We start from the raw sequence: 27974 nt of genomic DNA on the forward strand, positions 1-27974 counted from the left end.
AGGCCGTCTCTCTAGACCTGCCGTGTGGCGGCGCTCGGTCTGCAATCACTGACAGTGGCGACACGCGGGTCCGACGTATACTACCGGACCGCGGCCGATTTAAAGGCTACCACCTAGCAAGTGTGGTGTCTGGCGGTGACACCACACTTAATGCTGTGATAATTAACAACATTACCCATCTTATAGACTAGGCGTTCTCAAGGAACAAGACATGTACTGTCTAAACAAAAGAATCCGGACACACCTATGTAATGCGGAGTTGACCACAAGATATCACAAGAGGTGGACCCATGAGTATGAAAGGAGGCAAAGAACATTGCATAGTCAACAGAGAAGTGGCAACAACAGAACATATTGGTCAGGAGAGCTCACCGACTTCGAACGTGGATTGGACACTGGATGTAGGCCGAGTAATAAATCCATCAGGATCATTTCAATCGTACTAAAGATATCCAAGTCGGCTATTGATTGTGTGACTGTCAAGAAAAAATCGAAACAAGCCATACAGTTAAACTAATACCAGCAGACCTCATATACGAGGGGGATAGGGATCTTCGAGCATTGCGGACGGTGGTAGTAATCGCATGAAATCAGCGGAAGGAATCGCCGTGAATCACGAAGTGCTACCTACAGTCCTGCCTGAGCCGTGGTAAAAATTGCTGTTTTGAAAAGCGCGCCGCAGCGCGTTGTGTGAAGTAGTCGCCCTCCGTTTCTGGCGGTGGGGCCGCTGTGGCAATCGCAGCTTTGGTGTCTCCCTCTGGTGGGAAACGGGAAAGGTTTCCTGCCCACGTGCATTTATGGGGCGATATCAGCTCGGTGGATGGTCAGTCGGAGTGAGTCTAGTCAGTCGGTCAGCCGGGTCAGCGTGGGGCAGTCAGTGTCTGTCTGTCGTCCGGAGTGCTCGAGTTTGTTCAGGCAATGGTCATTGGCGGTTGCATCGATCGGTTGGTCGGTCGCGCACTGGGACGCAAGATGACTTGTTCGTCTTGAACGTCGGCACATGTGAGGTCGCCACGTCAGTCCAGTGGGCCGCTCCGTATAGCGAGGGTTAGTGGTTTCGCGGCCGACACGAGAGCAAGAGGAGTCAACCCACGACATCGGTCTGGCCGGCGCGAGGTGCGACGCCGTGAGACGGGAGATCGGCGCGCCTTCCTGCGTCCGCTGAAGCGGCTGGCAGCGGACGATTCGTGAGAGCGTTTTGGGGGTGCTGCGCCAAGTCTTCGCCAGGCATCGCAGTTTATTATAAGTTAAGTTGTTCGTGATCTGTTGTTTTATTTACTTGTTAAATTCTACTTGTTTTCTTGGTCAGTCTCTCGTCCCCAGCTTGCTCGTCTGTCTCTCGTCCGCATTTGTTAGGCAGTTTGTCTCTCGGTCTGCCGCACGTCAATAGCTACCTCTGTCATGTTTGTAGGAGTTGGGTTGATTTGGTGGAAGAGACCAAACAGTGAGGTCATCGGTGTCATTGGGTTAGGGAAGGATGGGGAAGGAAGTCGGCCGCGCCCTTTCAAAGGAACCATCCCAGCATTTGCCTGAAGCGATTTAGGGAAATCGCGGAAAACCTAAATCATGTTTGTCGGATTCGGTGTTAACGAATTTATTGCTTCAGGTGCAAAGGCCGAATCCCTGAAATATGTTTTTATTTTGCCTATCATCTTGAGAGGCGGTATATGCGTAAAGTAGAGCATGTTTGTACATTTTGGGATTTTATGTAAGAGTGCATTTTATGGGTTTTTTATTTAAATTGTCATTTTAGTATATAAAGTTGCCACCCTTCCACCGTAAGAGTTCTTTTAAAAACAAGTTGCACTTTCGGTGGCAAATAATTTTTAATGTGAGTGTTTTGTACCATTTCCATCCCTCCTACGGGGTGCATAGTTCATGTGTTTGTGTGAGTTGTTAAAATTTTTAGTTTAAAGTAATCTTGTATGTTGCAGATTTGCAGCAGTGTAGTCTTTCAGAGGTTGTTGTGAGCGGTCGTGACTACGGCCGTGTTAAAAGGGAGCGGCTAGGTTCTCAGCCCGAAATCTTTTTGTTATTTCTGTCTCTGATTAAATTGTAACTTGATATTTACAGGTTGCTTTCTGACTATAATTTTCAAATCTGTTTTTTTTTAAAAAAGAAAGGGTTTTTAGGAATAAAATTTCCATTTGTTGAAATTTAATTTGTTTTCCATCAGGTACCCACTGGCAACTACTTCCACGCCCACATAGTGTTATTAAATTGTTAATGTTATTGATGAATCGTTAGTAAATTAAGTAAATTCTTTAAGGAAAGATTTTGAAAATAAATTCTCGGTTCACTGCCAGCAGAATGACTGTGCGTATGGAGTTAAAAAGAATACGGTACAATGACTTAGCTATAGTTCCTCAAAAGCCACACATTTCTGTACTCAGTGCTTATGAACGTCTGAGACGGTGCAGAGAGCTATGCCATTGGACAGTGGATAGACGCAAATAAGTAATTTTGAGTGACGAATCTCGCTGCGCCCTATCACAATACGATGGAAGTGTTTGGGTTTGGCGAATACCTGGATAGTGTTACTTGCCATAACGAGTAGAGCCAACAGTGATACCGAGCGAGGTGGCGCAGTGGCTAGCACACTGGACGCTCATTCGCGAGGACGACGGTTCGATCCCGCATCCGGCCATCCTGAGCTAGGTTTTCCGTGATTTCCCTAAATCGCTCCAGGCAAATGCCGGGATGGTTCCTTTGAAAGGGCACGACCGACTTCCTTCCCCCTCCTTCGATAATCTGATGAGACCGATGACATCGCTGCCTGGTCTCCTCCCCCAGACAATCCAACCCCGAGCCAACAGTGATGACGTTACAGTACGGAGGTCATTTTGGTGGTTAGGACATTGACTCCTTACTGCGTTTAAGAGAGCTCTTGCGGAGTGAAAATATTTTACATCGTTGTGTACCGCATGGTGTAGAGGAGCAGCTCGGAGACGATGATTACATCAGTACGACAATGCACCCTGTCATAAAGCAGCTTCAGAGAGGCAATGGTTTGTGGACGATTACATACATGAAATGGACTGGTTTGCGACAGAGTCTCGACCAGAATCCAATGGAACACCTTTGGAATGTGATCCTTGAGTTTCTCCCGGCGTATTTGATAATCAAAATATCCACGGGTATGCTGCCGGTCTATAGTGTCCAACGGGCACAATATTTCGGCGATCATACATGTCGCCACCATCAGGTGAACTGACGGACTGAGCTCCTGTGAACGTGCCGGCACGGAGATCCGTACGCTATGGCTGCTCAGTGGGAACTGGGTTCGGTCGCGGCGGCGGCCGATTTAAATACCCTCCGCCCGCGGCGCGCTCCCTCAGCCGTCCGCGCCCCGCGCCACGGTCGCGCGGTGGAACAGATTGCGACGGCGTCTGAGATGACGTCGGTGTGATGGCTCTGTCGGCCGTGGTCGTCACAACTATACGTTTGCTCGATTTACTCTTGATTAACCCAATCGCTGGTTTCCAAGCCTTGCTAAGATTATAGCCACAGTCACGGTTTATGAGGTCGTCATTGGTGCGAATTTCGATGGCCTCTCTAACAACGCTGTCCCAGTATCTCGACGTCTGTACCAGAATCCTCGTGCGGTCATACTCCATGGCGTGATTTTCCGACAAACAATGTTCAGCGCCCGCCGACTTGCTCGGATGCATCAGTCGAGTGTGCCTCTGGTGTTCACGGCTTCGATCCTCGACGGTACGCATCGTCTGACCAATATACGACTTGCCACATTGACACGGAATCTGGTACACGCTGGCCTTCCTCAAACCGAGGTCATTTTTGACGCTCCCCACCAGTGCACGAGTTTTATTTGGAGGACAAAACACAGTTCCGACCCGGTGTTTTTTCAGAATGCTGGCGATTTTCCCCGAGAGTGCGCCTGTGTATGGAATAAATGCAGTGCCTACCTCCTCCCTCGTGACTTCATCCATCTCAACAGGTTGTGCTGCAGTGGTTGGGCGGAGAGCACGTTGAATCTGCCTTAGCGTACGGATCTCCGTGCCGGCACGTTCACAGGAGCTCAGTCCGTCAGTTCACCTGATGATGGCGACATGTATGATCGCCGAAATATTGTGCCCGTTGGACACTATAGACCGGCAGCATACCCGTGGATATTTTGATTACCTTTGGAATGAATTAGGACGTTGATTTCGTTCCAGACCCTAGCGTCCAAAATCAGTTATTTCTCTTGTTTCGACTCTTGAGGAACAATTGGCTGCAATTCCTCCACAGATGGTTCAAATGGCTCTGAGCACCATGGGACTTAACTTCTGAGGTCATCAGTCCCCTAGAACTTAGAACTACCTAAACCTAACTAACCTAAGGACATCACCCACATCCATGCCCGAGGCAGGATTCGAACCTGCGACCGTAGCGGTCGCGCGGTTCCGGACTGAAGCGCCTAGGACGGCTGGACCACTCCGGCCGGCTCCTCCACAGACATACATATACCTCATTGAAAGTGTCGCAGTAGAGTTCATACCAGCATAAAGGCGAAGGACTGACACAACCCATAATAAAGTCCACATGATAGGTGACCAGATAATTTTGATCGGGTAGTGTATGAGGATTACAAATTCTAAGTGTACTGAGGGACGAGGCTTAACAGAAGACTGAGGATTACCTCTTGCAGGGGTGGGACTAACAGTACACAGTCTAGTAGTGAGGGTAACTGGGCAGCCAAGTTACGAAAGAAACACAGAACCTTTCATCACACATCACCGAATAACCATTTCAGAAGAGTTGGTAAGGTCCCTATATATTGGGCTGGTGAGTTTAACTCTAATCATATTGTATTGACCCCGCAATCAAAAGCGGCTATGTGGTGGAAGCTGGAACAGGACCACGTGGAGTGCACGTGTCCAGAAGACAGGAGCTCGCCCGGGGTGGGGTGCCTCGACTTGTTACCCAGACGCCGGGCTGCCGTATTTCCTTCGGCGCGGTACGGCACGGCAGTTTCTCACACGCTATCTGCGGAACGCGATGCTGCACGACGTTTACACCCGGAGCTTTAATATGGGCAGAGAGCCGACTTCTGCACGACCGTTGAGGGCCGCTGCTCAAAAGCCAGGAATTCCCTTGTTCAGTGTGGCTTGGTGTCATTGCCCATCTGGTGGTTCTCGTTGCAGAACAATAGCTCCTGATGTTAGTTGTGAGGATATTTTCATCTGTCTTGCCTCGTATCGTCTCCTCTCTCAATGTCTTTCTTTTGTTTATGACATCCAGGCTTCATCTATTTGTCAGCTGAAAACGAAATTCAGATCTGAACACACAACACATACACACCCACACATCGCCCCCGCCCCCCCCCCCCCACACACACACACGTGTGCATGTACACGTTCAGAGAGAAAGAGTGGGAGATAAACAGTAAAGAGAGACGGATGGAGGCTGTGGTATCACAGAAGATATTGGAATTGATGGGTTTGATAAGGAAAACAAAAAGAGGGATTGAGAGGGAGAGTGGTTGAAAAGGACAGGGATAGATTTGGAATGAGGGACAGATTGAGAGAAAGTTGGCATGAGTGGGACTGGCGTTTAGTGGGAGAGAGAATGTGATTCCTCTTGAGAGGGACAGAGTGTGGGTTTGTGTTTTTGAGGGAAACACAGTGGAAGAAGACAAGGGAGTGAGAGCGAGACTGCGATTGAGAGGGAAACGAAGTGAAAGCAGGTTTGTAATTGAGAGGGAACCGAATGAGAGTGGAAATTGGTTTGGGACTGAGATGAAGTGAAACTAATGGGGAGAGAATATAGGTTTGGGAGTGAGAGGGAGATCGAATGGTATTTGGATTGAGAGAGACTAGGACTTGTAATGGTACTGGGAATGGGAGGATGAGGGAGTGGAAGTGAAATTCGGCTTAGAGGTACAGGGAGTAGGATTGAGAGAGGGAATGGGGGATTGAGAGGCAGATAGTGTGAGAGTGAGAGACAGCTAAAGTGGGGGCATAATGTGGGAACCCAGAGGTGGAAAGTGAGAGGACTGACAAAAGTGTGTATATGTGGGCTGAAATTGTGGGAGAGAGGGAAAGAAAGAGAGGGAATGATAGAGGAGTGAGAGGGAGGGGAGAGGGGGAGAGTGTGAGGGGTGACAGGAGGAGGCAAGAGAGCGAAAGCTGAATGAGTTAGATGGAGAGTTGAGGAAGTGGATGACAGAGATAGAATGGAGGGGAGTGGGGGTGAGAGAGATGGAGTGATGGGGGGATGAGAGGAACTGAGAGCGATACCCATAAATCCCGAGATACTGGATTCTACTAAACTCGGAGTGAACACTGTAGGAGATGGGTAGGGAAGCCATTCCGCACTCACCTTGTTTGCCTGATCTTGCCCCCTCGGATTTTTGCCTTTTCCAGTTTCTATCGAACTTCCTATCAGGAACTTCCTATCAGGATTAGAATGTACTCCTAGCACGGCTCAAAACTAGGTGATTTCTATAGCCGTGGAATCTAAAAGTTATTCCAGCGTTGGAAAACTGTTGTAAATTGTAAAGGAAAATATACAACGATGTGTATCTGTTGTCTTTATTAAATTTATGGAAAGACGCTGCGAACTTATGCACCAACCCAACACTTTAATGTGTCTGTCACGACACTCATCAGCGAACACATTATCACCCACTAACGTCTTGCAACGAACTGCTCCCCAGGCCAACATCGCTGCAGCCCTCATATAGACTAAATCTGTCACAGCAAAACCTATCAATTACATACAAAATTCACAAATTACGTAACTAATGAGCAAAATATTATGACTACCTGCTTTATAGCTTGTTTTTCCATCTTTGGAACGAAATAAATAACTGATTCTACGTGTCAGGGAACCGACAGTTTGTTAGTAGGTTTATGGAGCTACGTGGCAGTAGGTGTCTACGCACAGGTCGTGTAATTCGCGTTAATAACGGGTTGCTGATTTGTGTAGGCCGTGTTGGCAGCCTATAGCGACCCAGATACGTGCCTTAGGATTTATATCAGGCGAATTTGGTCGCCGAGACATACAAATGGTTCAAATGGCTCTGAGCACAATGGGACTTAACGTCTGAGGTCATCAGTTGTAAGTAGGCTGTTTATGTTTTATTATTGGTAACGCCACATAGCGCTCTATATGAAAAATCGTTGGCTGTGCTGTGTGCAGTCTGTGGGTAGTTTGCATTGTTGTCTGCCATTGTGGTGTTGGGCAGCGGCAGCTGGATGTGAACAGCGCGTAGCGTTGCGCAGTTGGAGGTGAGCCGCCAGCAGTGGTGGATGTGGGGAGAGAGATGGCGGAGTTTTGAAATTTGTCATGAACTGCTATATTTATATATGATGATATCAAGGTAAATACATTGTTTGTTCTCTATTAATATCTTTCATTTGCTAACTATCCCTATCAGTAGTTAGTGCCTTCCGTAGTTTGAATCTTTTATTTAGCTGGCAGTAGTGGCGCTCGCTGTATTGCAGTAGTTCGAGTAATGAGGATTTTTGTGAGGTAAGTGATTTCTGGAAGGTATAGTTTAATGTTAGTCAGGGCCATTCTTTTGTAGGGATTTTTGAAAGTCAGATTGCGTTGCGCTAAAAATATTGTATGTCAGTCTAAGCACAGTCCTGTATAATTGTTCAAAGGGGACGTTTCACAGTCCCCTATAACTTAGAACTACTTAAACCTAACTAACCTATGGACACCACACACATCCGTGCCCGAGGCAGGATTCGAACCTGCGACCGTAGCAGTCCCGCGGTCCCGGACTGTAGCGCCTAGAACCGCTCGGCCACTACGGCCGGCGAGACATACACGTGAGCTCACTATGATGCTCCTCAAACCGCTGTAGCAAGGTTCTGGCTCTGACACAGTTATAATGCTGAAAGATGACGCCGTCGAGAAGGGAAGGGTATCAAGCGTGACGGCATACAACTGGTTCGCAGCTGTCAGCGTGTCTTCGATTACAACCACAGGTCCCATGCAGGAGAATGTACTGCTAGTACTGCTACTGCCAGCCTGCGTCAATGGCGCGCTGCATGTTTCGAGCCGCGGTTCACCTCGATGTTGGCGTTTGTGGAGACTACCCTCGTCCTAGTATAGCGCAAATGTGATTCACCAGAAGAGCTGACGTCGAATCCCGAAGATTCCGAAGCCACTGCAGTAACTGACGAAATCGTTGGGTCGACACGGGACGGTCGCAGGTTCGCATCCTTCCTCGGGCATGCATGTGTGTGATGTCCTCAGGTTAGTTAGGTTTAAGCAGTTCTAAGTTCTAGGGGACTGATCACCTCAGCAGTTAAGTCCCATAGTGCTCAGAGCCATTCGAATCACTTTTTTCGACATGGGAACAAGTAGGGGTGGTCTGCTACGGAGCTCCATGTTCAACAATGTACGATGAACGGATCAACGGTGTGGTCCAAAACACTTGTGCTACAGCGGCATTGTGCTCTTTCTGGGTCGGCCACTGTGGTCGAGTGGTTCTAGGCACTTCAGTCCGGAACCACGCTGCTGCTACGGTCGCAGGTTCGAATCCTGCCTCGGGCATGGATGTGTGTGATGTCCTTAGGTTAGTCAGGTTTAAGTAGTTCTATGTCTAGGGGACTGAAGTCCAATAGTGCTTAGAGCCATTTGAACCATTTGGTCTTTCGGCAGAGATGCTACAATCACCATCTATCCTACTTTACAGAGCAGAGAAGCCTCCGAATCCCACGTTCTGTGGAGAGCCGTGTACTTCCATCCATTTGGCACCAAGTGATAGTTTCATTGTCCTTCTACCTCTTTCTGTAGATGCTCTCTACAGTAACACGCGAACATTCAGCCAGCTTCGCCGCTTTCGAGATATTCGTTCATATGTTCTGAGTAATAATAATATGCCCTATGTCAAAGTCGCTTACCTCATTTGCGGCTCACATCTTCGGTGTGATCTCCCGTCCGTGTCTGTGCCGCTTACATACTTTTGTTACCGCGTCAAGTGCCCACAACGCCACCAGGCGGCATCCAACGGTCGGCAGTGCTAATAATGTTTTGGCTGTTCAGTGTATACTGTGCGTATTATCATAGAAACCACACATACCAAAAATGGTTCAAATGGCTCTGAGCACTATGGGACTTAACATCTGAGATCATCAGTCCCCTAGAACTTAGAACTATTTAAACCTAACTAACCTAAGGACATCACACACATCCATGCCCGAGGCAGGATTCGAACCTACGACTGTAGCGGTCGCGCGGTTCCAGACTGAAGCGCCTAGAACCGCTCAGCCACACCGGCCGTCCCACACATACCACTTTACGTGACTCACGCTTCCACTCTGAGTCCGTTGAGGTGTTAAAAATACCACCTCCTTTGTCCTTTTATTAGAAAATCACGCACTATGCCTTTCACTCGCTGCACATTAATCTTATAAAGACTAAAAATTACATTATCGGTAATATAGTTGCTGCAAATAAATTAGAGCTAGAAATTGATCAGCTTTTCTTTGGTCAGATTACTTGTTTGGTGAAGTCCTAGGCTTTTGGGTTATTTGTATCTTATTAGGAAAACGAGCAAAATTAGCATTATTTAGAATTATCTGTTTTAAACTAAATCTCTACAGATAGCAGTTGTTATCTATTATCTAATATTGCCCCTACATTTATTGTTTTGCAACTTATTTTGCACTAAAAAGTGTTTCTTAACTCAGTACATCAACGTTTCGTCTGGTAACTCATTTTAAACTGCTTTAACAGAAATACTGGAACCGATTTCAGACAGTGCTGTTCAAGCACCATCGGTTGACATTTTGTTAGGATCGTTTAAGGGGTTCAGAAGTTATTAACTTCTAAAAGTAAAAGGTATACTCGTATCTTCCGTCGTCAATATCCAAAATACTGTTATATCTACAAGGCGAGTGTTTTGACGTACTTCTGATATCTTCAGATCTTACAAGCCTCGATAAATGTAGGAACCGTTGGCATGGTGCAGATCCATCAATGCAGGCGTGGAGAACAATGTTCCAAAAAATTTTGAAGAAGCAGAGTGGGACGGAAAAAATTATCAACCACACCTGTAGTTCATACAGTACAGCACAGATTTTTGTACTTAACTCCGCATGTACAAACCATATGTCATTTATACATACTGCCAATTTAATGAACATAACAGCTGATGAAGTAAAGGCATTTTTTGGGACTAGTTCCTTTGTACTGGTCTCATTCACATACAAGTTTACTCCATTTTAATAATTTCCTACACTTGAATGCCAGTGTGTCGTACGTGACACATCGTTTCTTAGAGAATCTACTCATTAATTTTGTAAAAATTGGTCGGTATTAAATGTAATAGAAATATTAAGTAGATAAATATATTTTTCTGTTAATGGATCCGAGGAGGCTAGGAAACTTCACTGAAGGCTCTTTACAAATTTTATTTTTTAATGTTCATCTCATTGTTCCACACCATTACTCTGTACCTGCTCAGCTTTTCCTTAACTTCAACGTTTCTGACATACGAGATATCGCAGTCTAGATATCTGAAATGACTATCTCACTTCTTAGAGAATGTTTTCTCCTGGGTACCATTACTTTGGATTTGCTCGTGGAGATCTTCAAATTACGATTGTTAGCAATTTGAGCAATTCTGTGTGCCAGGATCTGCAGTTCATCTTCTTTTTCCCCAAAGATTACATGGTCATCCGAAAACAAAAGAGTTCTTAGACTTTCCACGCATCCCACTTTACAACCATAGCGCTCATTTATCCATTCTCGTTCGATACTGTCGACGTAAATATTGAACACTGAAGGTGACAGACTGCATCCCTCAGGTACGCTCTTGTTAACACTTATTGGTAGGTTTGCTCAGTTTTTCGTTGCTTTCTATATCTCTGAACGGGCTTACGTCAATTAATGGCCAAGGGTACCGCCTCTTAGCCAGAATCTACTACGACTCCCTCCTTTTCAAACGGTCGAAGGCCTTTAGCCTGTAAATGGTCGATGCGTTTCTATGTTGGATTCTCTATGTTTCACCGTCATTACGTTCATTACGAATGAGAGGCCTGTGCTGAAGCCACATTTTTCGCGAACCAGCATGGTCTCCACAACTGTTCCCATTCTTTGCTTATTAATTTTGCTTAGATTTTATAACCAGCTGTCATAATACTGATTCCCTTCTAATTATTTCCAACTATGAAGTGCCTGGTCTAGCAGGACAGAGCGGATTACGTTGTGGAAAGGGGCCAAAAAAAGTTGCTGTCAATTTCACTCGACGTACAAACTTTATTCATCAACACACAATATTACAACAAGAATGCAGAACACTCAAAAACTTTAATCAACCTCCTTTGATTAACCTTCGATTGCCTGAAGGCCACACTCAAAATCCAAGACACAAGGCCTAAGCATAAAATTGAAATACAAGGTTCTTCTGAAGGTTTCACCCAAGAATATTTTCTAGATCTTCAATCTAAACAGGCTGAAGGCCTTAGCAATTTAATTTTAATGGAACTTGGCTGGAGGCTGCATATTAAGCAATAAGAAGAGTTTCAATCAAAAGGCAGAAGTTCTCATCTTAAAACCAAAGCATACAATCTTATGCCTTAAGGGCAAGACAAGAACATTAATTTAAGAGACATTAAAACTCGTCTGAAGGCCGCACATCAATAAATAATTTAACTGTTTAAGCCCTAGAAAGAAGAGTTTCAGTTTTAAAAGGCACAAGGCCATATCTTAAAACATTTCATATGGAATTCGGCTGAAGGTCCCTATAAAGAATAACAACAATCATGCCTTAAGAGCAAGACAAGAACTTTAAGGGATATTAATACTCGGCTGAAGGCCACATACCGACTAAATACACTCCTGGAAATGGAAAAAAGAACACATTGACACCGGTGTGTCAGACCCACCATACTTGCTCCGGACACTGCGAGAGGGCTGTACAAGCAATGATCACACGCACGGCACAGCGGACACACCAGGAACCGCGGTGTTGGCCGTCGAATGGCGCTAGCTGCGCAGCATTTGTGCACCGCCGCCGTCAGTGTCAGTCAGTTTGCCGTGGCATACGGAGCTCCATCGCAGTCTTTAACACTGGTATCATGCCGCGACAGCGTGGACGTGAACCGTATGTGCAGTTGACGGACTTTGAGCGAGGGCGTATAGTGGGCATGCGGGAGGCCGGGTGGACGTACCGCCGAATTGCTCAACACGTGGGGCGTGAGGTCTCCACAGTACATCGATGTTGTCGCCAGTGGTCGGCGGAAGGTGCACGTGCCCGTCGACCTGGGACCGGACCGCAGCGACGCACGGATGCACGCCAAGACCGTAGGATCCTACGCAGTGCCGTAGGGGACCGCACCGCCACTTCCCAGCAAATTAGGGACACTGTTGCTCCTGGGGTATCGGCCAGGACCATTCGCAACCGTCTCCATGAAGCTGGGCTACGGTCCCGCACACTGTTAGGCCGTCTTCCGCTCACGCCCCAACATCGTGCAGCCCGCCTCCAGTGGTGTCGTGACAGGCGTGAATGGAGGGACGAATGGAGACGTGTCGTCTTCAGCGATGAGAGTCGCTTCTGCCTTGGTGCCAATGATGGTCGTATGCGTGTTTGGCGCCGTGCAGGTGAGCGCCACAATCAGGACTGCATACGACCGAGGCACACAGGGCCAACACCCAGCATCATGGTGTGGGGAGCGATCTCCTACACTGGCCGTACACCACTGGTGATCGTCGAGGGGACACTGAATAGTGCACGGTACATCCAAACCGTCATCGAACCCATAGTTCTACCACTCCTAGACCGGCAAGGGAACTTGCTGTTCCAACAGGACAATGCACGTCCGCATGTATCCCGTGCCACCCAACGTGCTCTAGAAGGTGTAAGTCAACTACCCTGGCCAGCAAGATCTCCGGATCTGTCCCCCATTGAGCATGTTTGGGACTGGATGAAGCGTCGTCTCACGCGGTCTGCACGTCCAGCACGAACGCTGGTCCAACTGAGGCGCCAGGTGGAAATGGCATGGCAAGCCGTTCCACAGCATGTCTATGATCGTCTCCATGGGAGAATAGCAGCCTGCATTGCTGCGAAAGGTGGATATACACTGTACTAGTGCCGACATTGTGCATGCTCTGTTGCCTGTGTCTATGTGCCTGTGGTTCTGTCAGTGTGATCATGTGATGTATCTGACCCCAGGAATGTGTCAATAAAGTTTCCCCTTCCTGGGACAATGAATTCACCGTGTTCTTATTTCAATTTCCAGGAGTGTATGTTTAATGGCTTAAGGCCTAGAAAATAGTTTCAATTTAAAAGGCAGAAAGCCTTATCTTAAAACATTTCATGCCAAATTGTGCTAAAGGCCCCATATAAAATAATAACAATCTCATGCCTTAAGGGAAAGACAAGAACATTGATTTAAGAAATATTGATACTCGGCTGAAGGCCACAGATCAACCAAATAATTAAACCCCAAAGGAAATTACTATGTAACACACAAGGAACGGCGCTCAGAAGTTTCCAATGGTCGGCCTGGTGTTGTAACACTAATGCCCATTTATGTGAGACAGGCAGCCTGTGGAACAACTTCTTAATCTGAAGGCAACCCAACCAACAGACAGCCGACCGACGAATGAAAAAGATTAGTTCCGCTCCACGCTACCAGCAAAACGACCACAAGATTTCAATTCGACACACAGAATATTGGGGCCCACAACGACCAACAGCACCACAGCTGTCGAACCATAAGCCTTGCTGAACAACAACAACACGACGAGGAAATATACTGCCTAAAATTACGTCAACGACCAGGGCAGGTAACCGGAATGTCAACGGCCGCAAGGCAGAAGATACCGCTGGTCAACTTCAATAACAGGAAATAAATTAACTCCACAGGAAGACGGCTGGAATCTTACAAGGGGAGGCCGTCAATTGTGAAATTCAGATTCGATTCATACTGCGCATAATAAAAGCTCATGGCCAGAGGTGTAATGTGGCAAAGCACCAAGATGCACTTCTCAGCCGTTGTCGAGAAAATCGACAGTTAAAAGAAACCGTTGCCGTGAAATACTCTCTACGATCAATAGTTTTCCACAGCGTCGTGGCGCAGCGGTAAGCGCTCGGGTTTGTAATCCGAAGGTCGCCGGAGCGAATCTGGCGCCATGCAATTTTTTTTTATTGCATAGCGCGAGATTCGATCCGGCGGCCTTCGGATATTTTTTTAGTATTTGTTTTTTTGTAAATTCAAATATATATATATAATTCCCGGCAATCAGTTGCAACAATTATGCATATAATAAGTTGTTGAAAGTCGTTTGTCGTGGAAAAACTGGCGACTTCGAACATCATTATGTTTTCCGCAAAGAAAGTTGTATTTCACAAATGTTATTAATTGTCTTCATAATGTTAACCACGTATAGTTAACGGAAGACGTAGAAACGATATTCCGAAACGAATACGTATAGCGTAAGTGAAACGTTCGAATTAGAATAGAGACCCCACGAACACAAATTTGCTGTGGCCGGTATTAAATATAAACTCCGTTACTCGCTCGTTACACTTGAAGGACAGATGTTGAATGGGCCGAAACGAGCCGCCGCATAACAGCGTAGTTGCCTGCTAACTTCGAAAGAAGGTAGATGCGGTCCCTAGCGCAACTTATAACATCGTCGAAAATCAGTGCGGACGGGAGAGCTTTGGTACACCGTGTTAAAACAACGGAAAAATGGAGGCGGTACAATTGGAGAGCGATCCACCTTCACCAACATGCATAAGCAATTCATTAATAGTTTATATATATATATAAATATAAATATATATATATATATATATATATATATATATATATATATATATATATATATATATGTGAATTTCAAAAAACTAATAATAAAAAAAAATTGCATGGCGCGAGACTCGATCCGGCGTCCTTTGGATTACGAGCCAGAGCGCCTACCGCTGTCCCACGACGCTGTAGAAAACTATTAATCGTACAGAGTATTTCACCGGAACGGTTTCTTTTAACTGTCGATTTTCTCGACAACGGCTGAGAAGTGCATCTTGGTGCTTTGCCACATTACACCTCTGGCCATGAGCTTTTATTGTGCACAGTATGAATCGAATCTGAATTTCACAATTGGCGGCCTCCCCTTGTTAGCTGACTTGAAAACACACTTGTTGTTGCTCGCGGGAATGTCCCAAAACCGACAATCGGAATCAAACGAAGAAATGTAAACAGCTGAAGCTCGATATTAGGTTAAGTGAGGACTCAAATTTCATGTCCAAGATGGGTGGGCGACGAACTTCGTAGCACTCGCAAGCAGCACCTCACACTCCGCGTGCACCAGCGGCTCCTGCCCGACATCCGCGTGACGGGGACTTCTTCGCTGCTCCGCGCCAACCGACCGACTGCCCAGGCCCGGAAGCGTTGAAAGGACCAACCGAACGACCAACCAACGGTCGTCCCGCTCCCATCTCCCTCCGTCGGACAGTTCATGTGTGTCGCCTCACCGGCGCTCCGTCCCCGATTTCACTGCTGCTGCGTCCCGACTGTACTGCTGGTCCGTCTCCAACTCCCTGCCAGACACACGACGACCCGGAAATACAGGGTGGTTCAAAAAGAATACCACAACTTTAGGAATTTAAAACTCTGCAACGACAAAAGGCAGAGCTAAGCACTATCTGTCGGCGAATTAAGGGACCTATAAAGTTTCATTTAGTTGTACATTTGTTCGCTTGAGGCGCTGTTGACTAAAGTTTTTGGTCCCTTTTTCTTCGAAGGTGCTACCGTAACTGGACTACAGTATCTGGAGATGTTAGAGAATTGGCTGTTCCCTCAGCTCGAACAAGAAGCACAACAGTTCATATTTCAGCAGGATGGAGCGCAACCACATTGGCACTTACCTGTCCGTAACTACCTGAACGTCAACTACCCGAGGCGATGGATCGGCCGCCAGGCAGCCCGTGACAGAGCACTTCAGCACTGGCCTCCAAGAAGCCCTGATCTTACCCCCTGCGATTTTTTCTTATGGGGGTATGTTAAGGATATGGTGTTTCGGCCACCTCTCCCAGCCACCATTGATGATTTGAAACGAGAAATAACAGCAACTATCCAAACTGTTACGCCTGATATGCTACAGAGAGTGTGGAACGAGTTGGAGTATCGGGTTGATATTGCTCGTGTGTCTGAAGGGGGCCATATTGAACATCTCTGAACTTGTTTTTGAGTGAAAAAAAAACCATTTTAAATACTCTTTGTAATGATGTATAACAGAAGGTTATATTATGTTTCTTTCATTAAATACACATTTTTAAAGTTGTGGTATTCTTTTTGAATCACCCTGTATTATCGGTCGCTCCAGAGATGGTACGACAGCGCACTTGTCGATGTGCGCTGCTGCCGCTTACGGGCAAATAAGGCAGGAAGTTAGTGACGCCAGTAAATGGAATACGAAACGGCAGTACCGTAATAGAAGATGACAAACAATAAATGGCATCAACACGAGCCGTGCACGGCTCAAACTGTTTTGGCTCAATTTTTAAAAACAGAAATCACTTTCACTATCGATAAATCCTGTGGTACCGGAGGTTGTACCCAACATAAACCGTACAGGTGAAGCAGCCTTAACTGAAGGGATGTTCCACCATACTTCAGAAGTTTTACGTTAATCTATTTCCGCTGGCTTTCTGAGCTTCCTTTAAATATTAGCCTGATGTTAAAGTCAACACTTAATTTTCGTATACAATTTCTCCGTCTTGTTCTGTTTCATCATGCCACAACCTAGTATTGTTAGAAGGATTCTGGATCAGTGCAGTATATCTGTAAACGGAATTGCAAACAAGACGCCATTGTGGCCAATCATAAAATATTGCATCAGCCTTCCGTGGCCCTATCAGGAAGAGTCGACATCGAAGGGACGAATTCAGAGGCGCGCTGAGAGGATCGTAACAGGGTGGTACAGCAGAGAAGTTGGGGTAACCTGCATTGAAATCTTTGCAGCGCCTCAGGAGTTATGTGAAATCAAAAATGGGTAGCATCAGCGAATACTGCATTAAATTTATGGGAGCTTATATCTGACCATAGTGAAATAACCTTAAGTGTAACGGTGTGGTGCTAACTCGAACTTTGAGTTCGATTTTTTGGGGGTTTTCCACTCTTTATGACTCTACAAAAAATAGCTGATATTAATAAATTTTGTGTATTATACAGGGCTATTACAAATGATTGTAGCGATTTCATAAATTCACTGTAGCTCCATTCATTGACATATGGTCACGACACACTACAGATACGTAGAAAAACTCATAAAGTTTTGTTCCGCTGAAGCCGCACTTCAGGTTTCTGCCGCCAGAGCGCTCGAGAGCGCAGTGAGACAAAATGGCGACAGGAGCCGAGAAAGCGTATGTCGTGCTTGAAATGCACTCACATCAGTCAGTCATAACAGTGCAACGACACTTCAGGACGAAGTTCATCAAAGATCCACCAACTGCTAACTCCATTCGGCGATGGTATGCGCAGTTTAAAGCTTCTGGATGCCTCTGTAAGGGGAAATCAACGTGTCGGCCTGCAGTGAGCGAAGAAACGGTTGAACGCGTGCGGGCAAGTTTCACGCGTAGCCCGCGGAAGTCGACGAATAAAGCAAGCAGGGAGCTAAACGTACCACAGCCGACGGTTTGTAAAATCTTACGGAAAAGGCTAAAGCAGAAACCTTACCGTTTACAATTGCTACAAGCCCTGACACCCGATGACAAAGTCAAACGCTTTGAATTTTCGGCGCGGTTGCAACAGCTCATGGAAGAGGATGCGTTCAGTGCGAAACTTGTTTTCAGTGATGAAGCTCACATCAACGATGCTTTCGAACTCATTGATGGGGACATGCTGCGCCGAGTGTGTGAGGAACTTGATTATCGGCTTGATGTCTGCCGAATCACTAAAGGGGCACATATCGAACATTTGTGAATGCCTAAAAAAACTTTTTGAGTTTTTGTATGTGTGTGCAAAGCATTGTGAAAATATCTCAAATAATAAAGTTATTGTAGAGCTGTGAAATCGCTTCAATCATTTGTAATAACCCTGTAGGTGTAAGCCCAAGAGAAGTGTTTACTTCACGGGGCACCAAGGCTGAAGTTAGTAGGCCGAACTGTTTTTATTTTGCGCTGCACGCAGTTCTGAAAAATCGTTTCTCGAGGAAAAGTTTAAGAGTTTGGGGAAAATTTTGTATGTAATATTAATTCAATTTGCATAAAAACAACATGTTGTTGTATTTTTTCATGTCGGTGAACACAAATCTAAGTTAAATTCTCAAAATTCAAAATGGCCAATCCAATATGGCGGACCAAACATTATGTTTTGACCAATTTTGACCAAAATTTGACAAAAATTGTTTTCGTTTCGTACGTTTAGTCTACACTTCCAGGACCGAATATCAACTCGTTCCTGGAGAGCAGTTGCCTCGTTCTTCTGGCGAGAAAAGTCGATCTGGCTGAGCTGGATACTCGGCGTTTGGCAGCATTATTGGCGAATATGTTTGCATGCGTACCGCAATACAAGTCATTTTTTGAACGTGCATCACGGCACGACAAATTTTCAGACTGGATCGGGGTTCTCCGGCTGAGAGCGCCCCACGGCTGCAGTGCCACTACTACGAACGATAGGCTGTATAAACTTTTTTAACGCACGGATTCAAAACCTTTTCATCCCAACATTCTAGACACATATTCCTTTCAAAAAGTGTAATAAAAAATTGAATTTTTGAACATTTTAAATGATAACCTGGGCTTAAACTTAATTGGAAGAGATTATAATTTTAGGACAGCAGGTGTCTAACCCGACGTGGATCACAACACACTTACTTCGACTCTCATAGTGGGACTGGAGGCGACGTGAGATTTGTGGTCATCCGCCTCGACAACGTGTGTGGCTTCGTGTAGGGGTCGAGACGGGGGCGAGGATCTCGGGTCTCTGTGGCTGAAGACAGTGTAAAATGACTCGTATGTCAGGCTACGGAGGTAAATGTGTTGTCGATAAGGAACGGCGACATTGGGTTGGTTCTTGGTCTGATTTCAACGCCTGTTCTCTTTTTTCCAATGAATTTGCTGAAGAGCATAGACTTGTGTTGTAAGATCGACTTCAAGAGTGTTTACAACATGGACGAGCCTTGTATTATTATTAACCATTTACTAAAATAAACCCTTTATTAGAAATAAGTTGCAAACAGTAGCGTCTAACTGTGGTATTCCAGACTGTCAGTCATGAAAAGGAGCCAGTTTCTATCGCTTTGGTCCAATCCTTAGGTTCAATTGCACGTCACAATGGAGACAAAGAGGTGCGGCTAACGTACAAAACGAAACCACTAACAACTGTCGAGAGCTGCATACGGGCAAGTTTTTACAATTCCTGTTCAGTTGTAAGTAGGCTGTTCATGTTTTCTCTATGTAAGTAGGCTGTTTATGTTTTCTCTATGTAAGTAGGCTGTTTAGGTTTTTTTATTGGTAACGCCACCTCTGTATGAAAATCACTGGCTGTGCTGTGTGCAGTCTGTGGCTGCTTTGCATTGTTGTAATACTCGCCATTGTAGTGTTAGGCAGCTGGCTGTGAACAGCGCGTAGCGTTGCGCAGTTGGAGGTGAGCCGCCAGCAGTGGTGGATGTGGGGAGAGAGATGGCGAAGTTTTGAAATTTGTCATGAACTGCTATATTTATATATGATGATATCAAGGTAAATACATTGTTTGTTCTCTATTAATATCTTTCATTTGCTAACTATCCCTATCAGTAGTTAGTGCCTTCCATAGTTTGAATCTTTTATTTAGCTGGCAGTAGTGGCGCTTGCTGTATTGCAGTAGTGGGAGAAACGAAGATTATTGTGAGGTAAGTGATTTAGTGATTTGTGAAAGGTATAGTTTAATGTTAGTCAGGGCCATTCTTTTGTAGGGAATTTTGAAAGTCAGATTGCGTTGCGCTAACAAAATATTGTGTGTCAGTTTAAGCACAGTCATGTATAATTGTTCAAAGGGGACGTTTCATATGGCGACCCTGCCAGGATTCGAACCTGGAATCTGGTGGCCCACCAATACCATTATCTCTACAAGGACTACAGTGGGTCTGCACCTCTGGTGGCCCACCAATACCATTATCTCTACAAGGACTACAGTGGGTCTGCACCTCTGGTGGCCCACCAATACCATTATCTCTACAAGGACTACAGTGGGTCTACATCTTTGATGATCCATCAGTACCATTATTTCTACAAGGACTGCAGTGGGTCTGCGCCTCTGGTGGCCCACCAATATCGTAATCTCTACCAGGACTACAGTGGGTCTGCTCTGTGATGACCTACCAATATTCATCAAAACTTCGACTGACTCTGCAGTGGGTTTGCTCTGTTGTGACCCAATACTTGTCTGCATGTCGAGAGTCAGCACTGTCTTTCCATTGGAAGGACAACACTACTTCTTCAAGACTGCATGGAAATCCACTACTTCCGTGTGCATTTTCTTTTACTGCTCAGACTTTGAGAAAAACACTGCTATTCTCCTGTTATGTACGATTAGGACTGTCTTTATGGACTGTGAGACAATTTTAGCTTTTGACCAACATTGTATCAATAAGTGTGTGCATTTGATATCTTTGTTATTGTAATTATGAAAAATTTTTTCAAATCTGTATTGAGCACTGCCCAAACCAATTTGTAAAATTTTTTGTGGGGAGCATGGGGGCTATGTAAGTAGGCTGTTCATGTTTTCTCTATGTAAGTAGGCTGTTTATGTTTTCTCTATGTAAGTAGGCTGTTTAGGTTTTTTTATTGGTAACGCCACCTCTGTATGAAAATCACTGGCTGTGCTGTGTGCAGTCTGTGGCTGCTTTGCATTGTTGTAATACTCGCCATTGTAGTGTTAGGCAGCTGGCTGTGAACAGCGCGTAGCGTTGCGCAGTTGGAGGTGAGCCGCCAGCAGTGGTGGATGTGGGGAGAGAGATGGCGAAGTTTTGAAATTTGTCATGAACTGCTATATTTATATATGATGATATCAAGGTAAATACATTGTTTGTTCTCTATTAATATCTTTCATTTGCTAACTATCCCTATCAGTAGTTAGTGCCTTCCATAGTTTGAATCTTTTATTTAGCTGGCAGTAGTGGCGCTTGCTGTATTGCAGTAGTGGGAGAAACGAAGATTATTGTGAGGTAAGTGATTTAGTGATTTGTGAAAGGTATAGTTTAATGTTAGTCAGGGCCATTCTTTTGTAGGGAATTTTGAAAGTCAGATTGCGTTGCGCTAACAAAATATTGTGTGTCAGTTTAAGCACAGTCATGTATAATTGTTCAAAGGGGACGTTTCATATGGCGACCCTGCCAGGATTCGAACCTGGAATCTGGTGGCCCACCAATACCATTATCTCTACAAGGACTACAGTGGGTCTGCACCTCTGGTGGCCCACCAATACCATTATCTCTACAAGGACTACAGTGGGTCTGCACCTCTGGTGGCCCACCAATACCATTATCTCTACAAGGACTACAGTGGGTCTACATCTTTGATGATCCATCAGTACCATTATTTCTACAAGGACTGCAGTGGGTCTGCGCCTCTGGTGGCCCACCAATATCGTAATCTCTACCAGGACTACAGTGGGTCTGCTCTGTGATGACCTACCAATATTCATCAAAACTTCGACTGACTCTGCAGTGGGTTTGCTCTGTTGTGACCCAATACTTGTCTGCATGTCGAGAGTCAGCACTGTCTTTCCATTGGAAGGACAACACTACTTCTTCAAGACTGCATGGAAATCCACTACTTCCGTGTGCATTTTCTTTTACTGCTCAGACTTTGAGAAAAACACTGCTATTCTCCTGTTATGTACGATTAGGACTGTCTTTATGGACTGTGAGACAATTTTAGCTTTTGACCAACATTGTATCAATAAGTGTGTGCATTTGATATCTTTGTTATTGTAATTATGAAAAATTTTTTCAAATCTGTATTGAGCACTGCCCAAACCAATTTGTAAAATTTTTTGTGGGGAGCATGGGGGCTATGTAAGTAGGCTGTTCATGTTTTCTCTATGTAAGTAGGCTGTTTATGTTTTCTCTATGTAAGTAGGCTGTTTAGGTTTTTTTATTGGTAACGCCACCTCTGTATGAAAATCACTGGCTGTGCTGTGTGCAGTCTGTGGCTGCTTTGCATTGTTGTAATACTCGCCATTGTAGTGTTAGGCAGCTGGCTGTGAACAGCGCGTAGCGTTGCGCAGTTGGAGGTGAGCCGCCAGCAGTGGTGGATGTGGGGAGAGAGATGGCGAAGTTTTGAAATTTGTCATGAACTGCTATATTTATATATGATGATATCAAGGTAAATACATTGTTTGTTCTCTATTAATATCTTTCATTTGCTAACTATCCTTATCAGTAGTTAGTGCCTTCCATAGTTTGAATCTTTTATTTAGCTGGCAGTAGTGGCGCTTGCTGTATTGCAGTAGTGGGAGAAACGAAGATTATTGTGAGGTAAGTGATTTAGTGATTTGTGAAAGGTATAGTTTAATGTTAGTCAGGGCCATTCTTTTGTAGGGAATTTTGAAAGTCAGATTGCGTTGCGCTAACAAAATATTGTGTGTCAGTTTAAGCACAGTCATGTATAATTGTTCAAAGGGGACGTTTCACAGTGTTCGGCTGTCGATCATCCTAGGTGCTGGCGGGGTCGAAATCTACTGCTGGCCGGAACTCTATCCTGTTTGAAGTTTGCTGGCCTCTAAATAATGCAATTTGGTCCTATTTGCTTATAAAGAGGGCGTGAGTGCGTGCAATTCACGATCATTGAGCGTTAAATCAGCGGTTTCTAATTGCATATGACCCACTATTGAAACAGCGAAAGCGATTGACATTTTGTCTCCATTTAAGTCACCAGGCTTCATTGTTATTATTTATAGCTAAAAGACTATTTTTATACTTCTGGAATCATTAAACAGCAAATGAAACTAAGGAAATAGTATTCCGGTTGAAACACCCAGTACGAAACAAAACTGTAATCGAAAATCGAATTTTGGAACAAGTTCAGCATTTCAATTATCTATGGAGCTATACTACTTTTAACGAAGATATTGATGTAGATATTTAGGTCCACCAGAGATATCGGAGTATATGTGGCATTTTAAGCAGAACATTAAATAGCATGCCAAGAGAGACAAAAATGAAATTCTGTAAGATGACAGCGTTACCTGTTCTGTTGTAGGGTAGTGAATCTTGTGTTTATGCAACAGAAATATTTTTACGAGCTGTTAAAGATAGCAATAAGCTAGGCAGGATCCCCGATGAAAACATCAGACAATAACGCAATACTTTTGCAGTAAATAACAAAACAGAAGAACATAAACAAACCCGAAGGAACATCTGGAAAAGTAGAAGAAACAGTGGTTACAAAGATGCCCACACAAACCCACCAGAGGGACATTGGACAGCTAGTTAAAAAATGGAACTAAGGGCAGAACACGTCGATAGACCTAATCTGTAAAAGGCAGAAGAACAAGAACAAGAAGGTATTTTCTGCTGAAATGTTGTGAGGCGCCGGCCGATGTGGCCGAGCGGTTCTAGGCGCTTCAGTCTGGAACCGCGCGACCAGTGTCTCACTGTTCCTGTTAATAGAGCATACCATTTTGTTCAGGTAAACTTCCACTTTAAAATTATTGTCTTTGGAATTGGAAACAGACCGACGCTTTCCATCGACGCTAGACATCGCATAAAACTGATGAGCCATTACGGTCGCAGGTTCGAATCCTGCCTCAGGCATGGATGTGTGCGATGTCCTTCGGTTAGTTAGGTTTAAGTAGTTCAAAGTTCTAGGGGACTGGTGACCTCAGATGTTAAGTCCCATAGTGTTCAGAGCCATTTCATCCATTTTTTTTTTTTTTTTTTTTTTTTTTTTTTTTTTTTTTTTTTTTTTTTTTTTTTTTGTGGGGCTGTGGGATTGAGGAATTTCTTTTATTAGGACCATGTTACGGAACTTTCACACGCTGTTCACAAAGTCTACTTGGGAAGCTGCTCTAGATGTCTCCTTGACGTTCCACACATTTATTCTTGGCAGGAATACATGGCGTAGTACGCAATTGAGGTGCGGCGTGTGTAAATCTCATTGCAGCTGAGGTCAACGACCCCAGCCCCACGGGAAGGCACTGGCGTATTTATACCTACTTTGTCTGCCGGCAGAGTGGGATGTGTAGCACTCTGTGCAGTCCGTAGATCGCAGGGACACAAAATGCTGGCAGCGCCAGTAATGTCTTATCTTTATCGCGCAGATGTAAATAATGTCAGACCGACTACTCTTTGAGCACATATTCTCAGGAGAAGGGAAACAGTCTCCAACCTTTTGACTGTGCCGCGATATAAATTTTAGCAACATAGCCCGTTTGTACCACGGCGCTCTATAATTACGCGGCCCTCGTAGTAAACGTAATGAACAGTCTGTTTCAGGCCACCTAATGGAACCCTCCGAGAGCTACGTTCCGGCAGGTTATGACTCTAATGCTGGCACGTGCGCTATCACTTTAATAAGAACCAATAAAACAGATTGTTTACATAAACAAGACACACATAGCGCTAGGAAATGATGCAAATCCCTTTAATATGACCATGCCCAAGCGTAATGTGAACTTCGTTAATTCTTTCGTTCATTGTTCGCTTAAATGAATATTATATTTTTGATGCCGCTTCTGTGATATATTCAAATATTAGCACAATATTATACGGTGTACCTTGCAGTTGCAAACTTTTAACAATAACTGTGTTAATGATTTTGACTTTTTGGATGAGTACAACTTTATAAATGCAATCATAAGGTGCTATTAGCGTTTGGCCTCAATTTATATTAGCATCTATACGTTGAAGTGTATTCAAATTCGCAAACAGCACATTTCATTTACAGACCTAGATATTATAATTTTCACTCACAAACAGCTCTGGCGTGATGTGATCTAACACGTATTTTTAACACTCATGTTTATATTTCACTGCATACAAATTAAATGTTTGCCTGAAAATGTGTTCACACTACAAGCATCGTAATAAATTAAGACGAAATGCATATGAAATCTTCAAATATTATTTGTTCTGTTACACGCACATGTAATCTTAAAATCGTCAAAATGACACTGCTAGCAAGTAAGTAAGAACAAAAAGGTAAAAACTAGAAATAAGTAAAAGAGAGATGGTAGAAAGCAAGAGGGAGTGAACATGGCATTAGAGAAAATGACACCACATTTTTCTCGTTATTATACAATATTTGTAACGTCGCGCTGTTATTAAATTATGTGGTTATGATAGAAATCAAATTATTTCTCGATGTAAGCTGGAGCGAATCGATTTGCACTTGAACTTAAGTACAGGTAATGTTACAGGCGAGAAACGCAGGACAATATCCACTGATACTCCAAAACATTATGATCTCTATCCACCGAGACGTTGGATGCAGCAGTGACGTTGCGGCAACAAAGTACCGGGTATATAAGGGTGGCAGATTATTATCACGCAGAGTCTGTGAAAGAGTATCTCTTAAACAGCAGCCGCGAGAGTTAGCAGTGCGGCTGCTCCCGTCGGAGGTTCGAGTCCTCTCTTGGACATAGGTGTGTGTGTTGTCCTTAGCGTGAGTTAGTTTCAGGTAGATTAAGTAGTGTGTAAGCCTAGGGACCGATGATCTCAGCAGTTTGTTTCCATAGAACTTACCACAAATTTCCAAATTTCTTAAACAGTGAAGCTGGTTGAATGTTCACGCGCTACTGTCGCGAGCATCTATGGAAAGAGTAGAAGGACAGTGAAACCACTAATAGAAGCTAAATGGTTGGACCTCCACAACTCCTCACAGAACGTAGGGTTCGGATGCTTGTCTGCTCTGTAAAGTAGGATACATGGCGCACGATGCTGGTGCATGCACAAGTGTTTCGGAGCACACCGTACATTGCACAATGGTGAACATGGAGCTCCGTAGCAGGCCAAACCTACGTGTTCACTTGTTGACCCAACGACATCGTCAATTATGATTCTGGTGGGCCCTGAACCATCGGTATTCGACCGTCGATCAATAGAATCGTGTCGACTCTTTGGGTAAATCGCATTTTTGCTACACTACGTGGATGGTTCTTTCGACAAACGTCACCATCGAAGTGAACAGTGACTCGAAACGTGCAACGGCACCGCGGACGCGGGCTGGTCAGAACCGTATAACGCTACTGAAGACATTCTCCTGCGCTTGCATGGGACTCGTCGTAGTAATCGAAGACGCACTAGCAGCTGCGGATCACGTGCATCCCTTCGTGTTTGATGTCTTCCCCGACTACGATGTCACCTTTCAGCAGCATAATTCTTCGTGTTACGGAGCCACAACCATACTACAGTGGTTTAAGGAGCACTATAGTGAACTCACGATGATATCTCGGCGACCAAATTCACCTAGTGTAAATCTTATGGAAACCATCTGGGTTGTTATCAGGCGCCATCACAGCGTACGCAGGTCAGTGGTCCGTTATTTACGCGAACTGACTTGTGCGTAGACAACTAATGCCACATACCTCCACAAACCGAGCAATAAACTGTCGGATCCCTGATACGCAGAATCAGTGATGTATTTCATTCCAAAGACGAACAAACAAACTATTAACCAGGTAGTCATAATGTGGTGTCACCGCCAGACACCACACTTGCTAGGTGGTAGCCTTTTAAATCGGCCACGGTCCGTTAGTATACGTCGGACCCGCGTGTCGCCACTATCAGTGATTGCAGACCGAGCGCCGCCACACGGCAGGTCTAGAGAACGTCCTAGCACTCGCCCCAGTTGTACAGCCGACTTTGCTAGCGATGGGTCATTGACAAAATACGCTCTCATTTGCCGAGACGATAGATAGCATAGCCTTCAGCTACGTCATTTGCTACGACCTAACAAGGCGCCCTTACCAGTTACTATTGATACTGTGAATAATGTAAAGTCAAGAGCGACGTTCACCATTTATGGACTAAAGTTAAGTATTCCACCAGCTACGTCCGTTTTTTCTAAATTCTAATTTCCTTGTCCTGTTCCAGACCTCACGCCAGCCTGCGTGAGCTAAAACGCATGCCTTTCGGCTTCATCTTGTAACCCGGTGTTGGCTCTCCTGCCAACCCACAACACATAATACTTCGGGTCATCGGTGTAAATTTCGATCATACAATCGGCGAGTCCTATATTTAAGGACTGTGCTGGGAGATATTACGCGTAAACCAAAATAGTGGCGCTGTTGAATGACGGAAACAGTCATCATGATCTTGAGCATATTTCACTTACAGTCACAACAGTTGCATACAGTTTTACTCCCAGTCTGATTCTCATTGATCTTGGAGTATCAACTATGAGGTTAGGTAAGATTACAGTCCACGCAGACACTAGTTTCTACGAGTAATATTTAAACATAATAACGCTTCCGAATATCATATATGTATATATACAGGGTGTTTATAAATGAATATCAGGGTTTTAACTGTTTGAGTTGCTCTTCCATTTGACTTGTAATTTATAACTGTAAGTTTAATGTAATAAATATTATAAAGCGTTAAAATCCCGATATTTATTTATAAACACGCTGTATATATATTATTCCTGAAGTCAACATCCCTTTTCCTCAACACATACTTATCATACAGGGATGAATGAGGTATCGTTATAAACGCTTTCTAACCCGCTTCTGACACTGCATACCGATTTTGCGCTTAACGTACTATTTGTGGAAAATTTTAACGTAAGTGAGACTTTTAACTACCATAGGCAAAAGGGTATCATGGATGTCCAGCTTCATACCTATATTTTACGAAGCTGAATAATACATCAAGAATATGAGAGACCCTTTTCTTATTATCTTGTTACAAATACGATTTTATTTCTTTTGAAGTACGTGCTAACCGGATAATTTGCGTATATACACTCCTGGAAATTGAAATAAGAACACCGTGAATTCATTGTCCCAGGAAGGGGAAACTTTATTGACACATTCCTGGGGTCAGATACATCACATGATCACACTGACAGAACC

Source organism: Schistocerca americana, chromosome 6 (genome assembly GCF_021461395.2).
Source record: "Schistocerca americana isolate TAMUIC-IGC-003095 chromosome 6, iqSchAmer2.1, whole genome shotgun sequence".
Classification (NCBI taxonomy): Eukaryota; Metazoa; Arthropoda; class Insecta; order Orthoptera; family Acrididae; genus Schistocerca; species Schistocerca americana.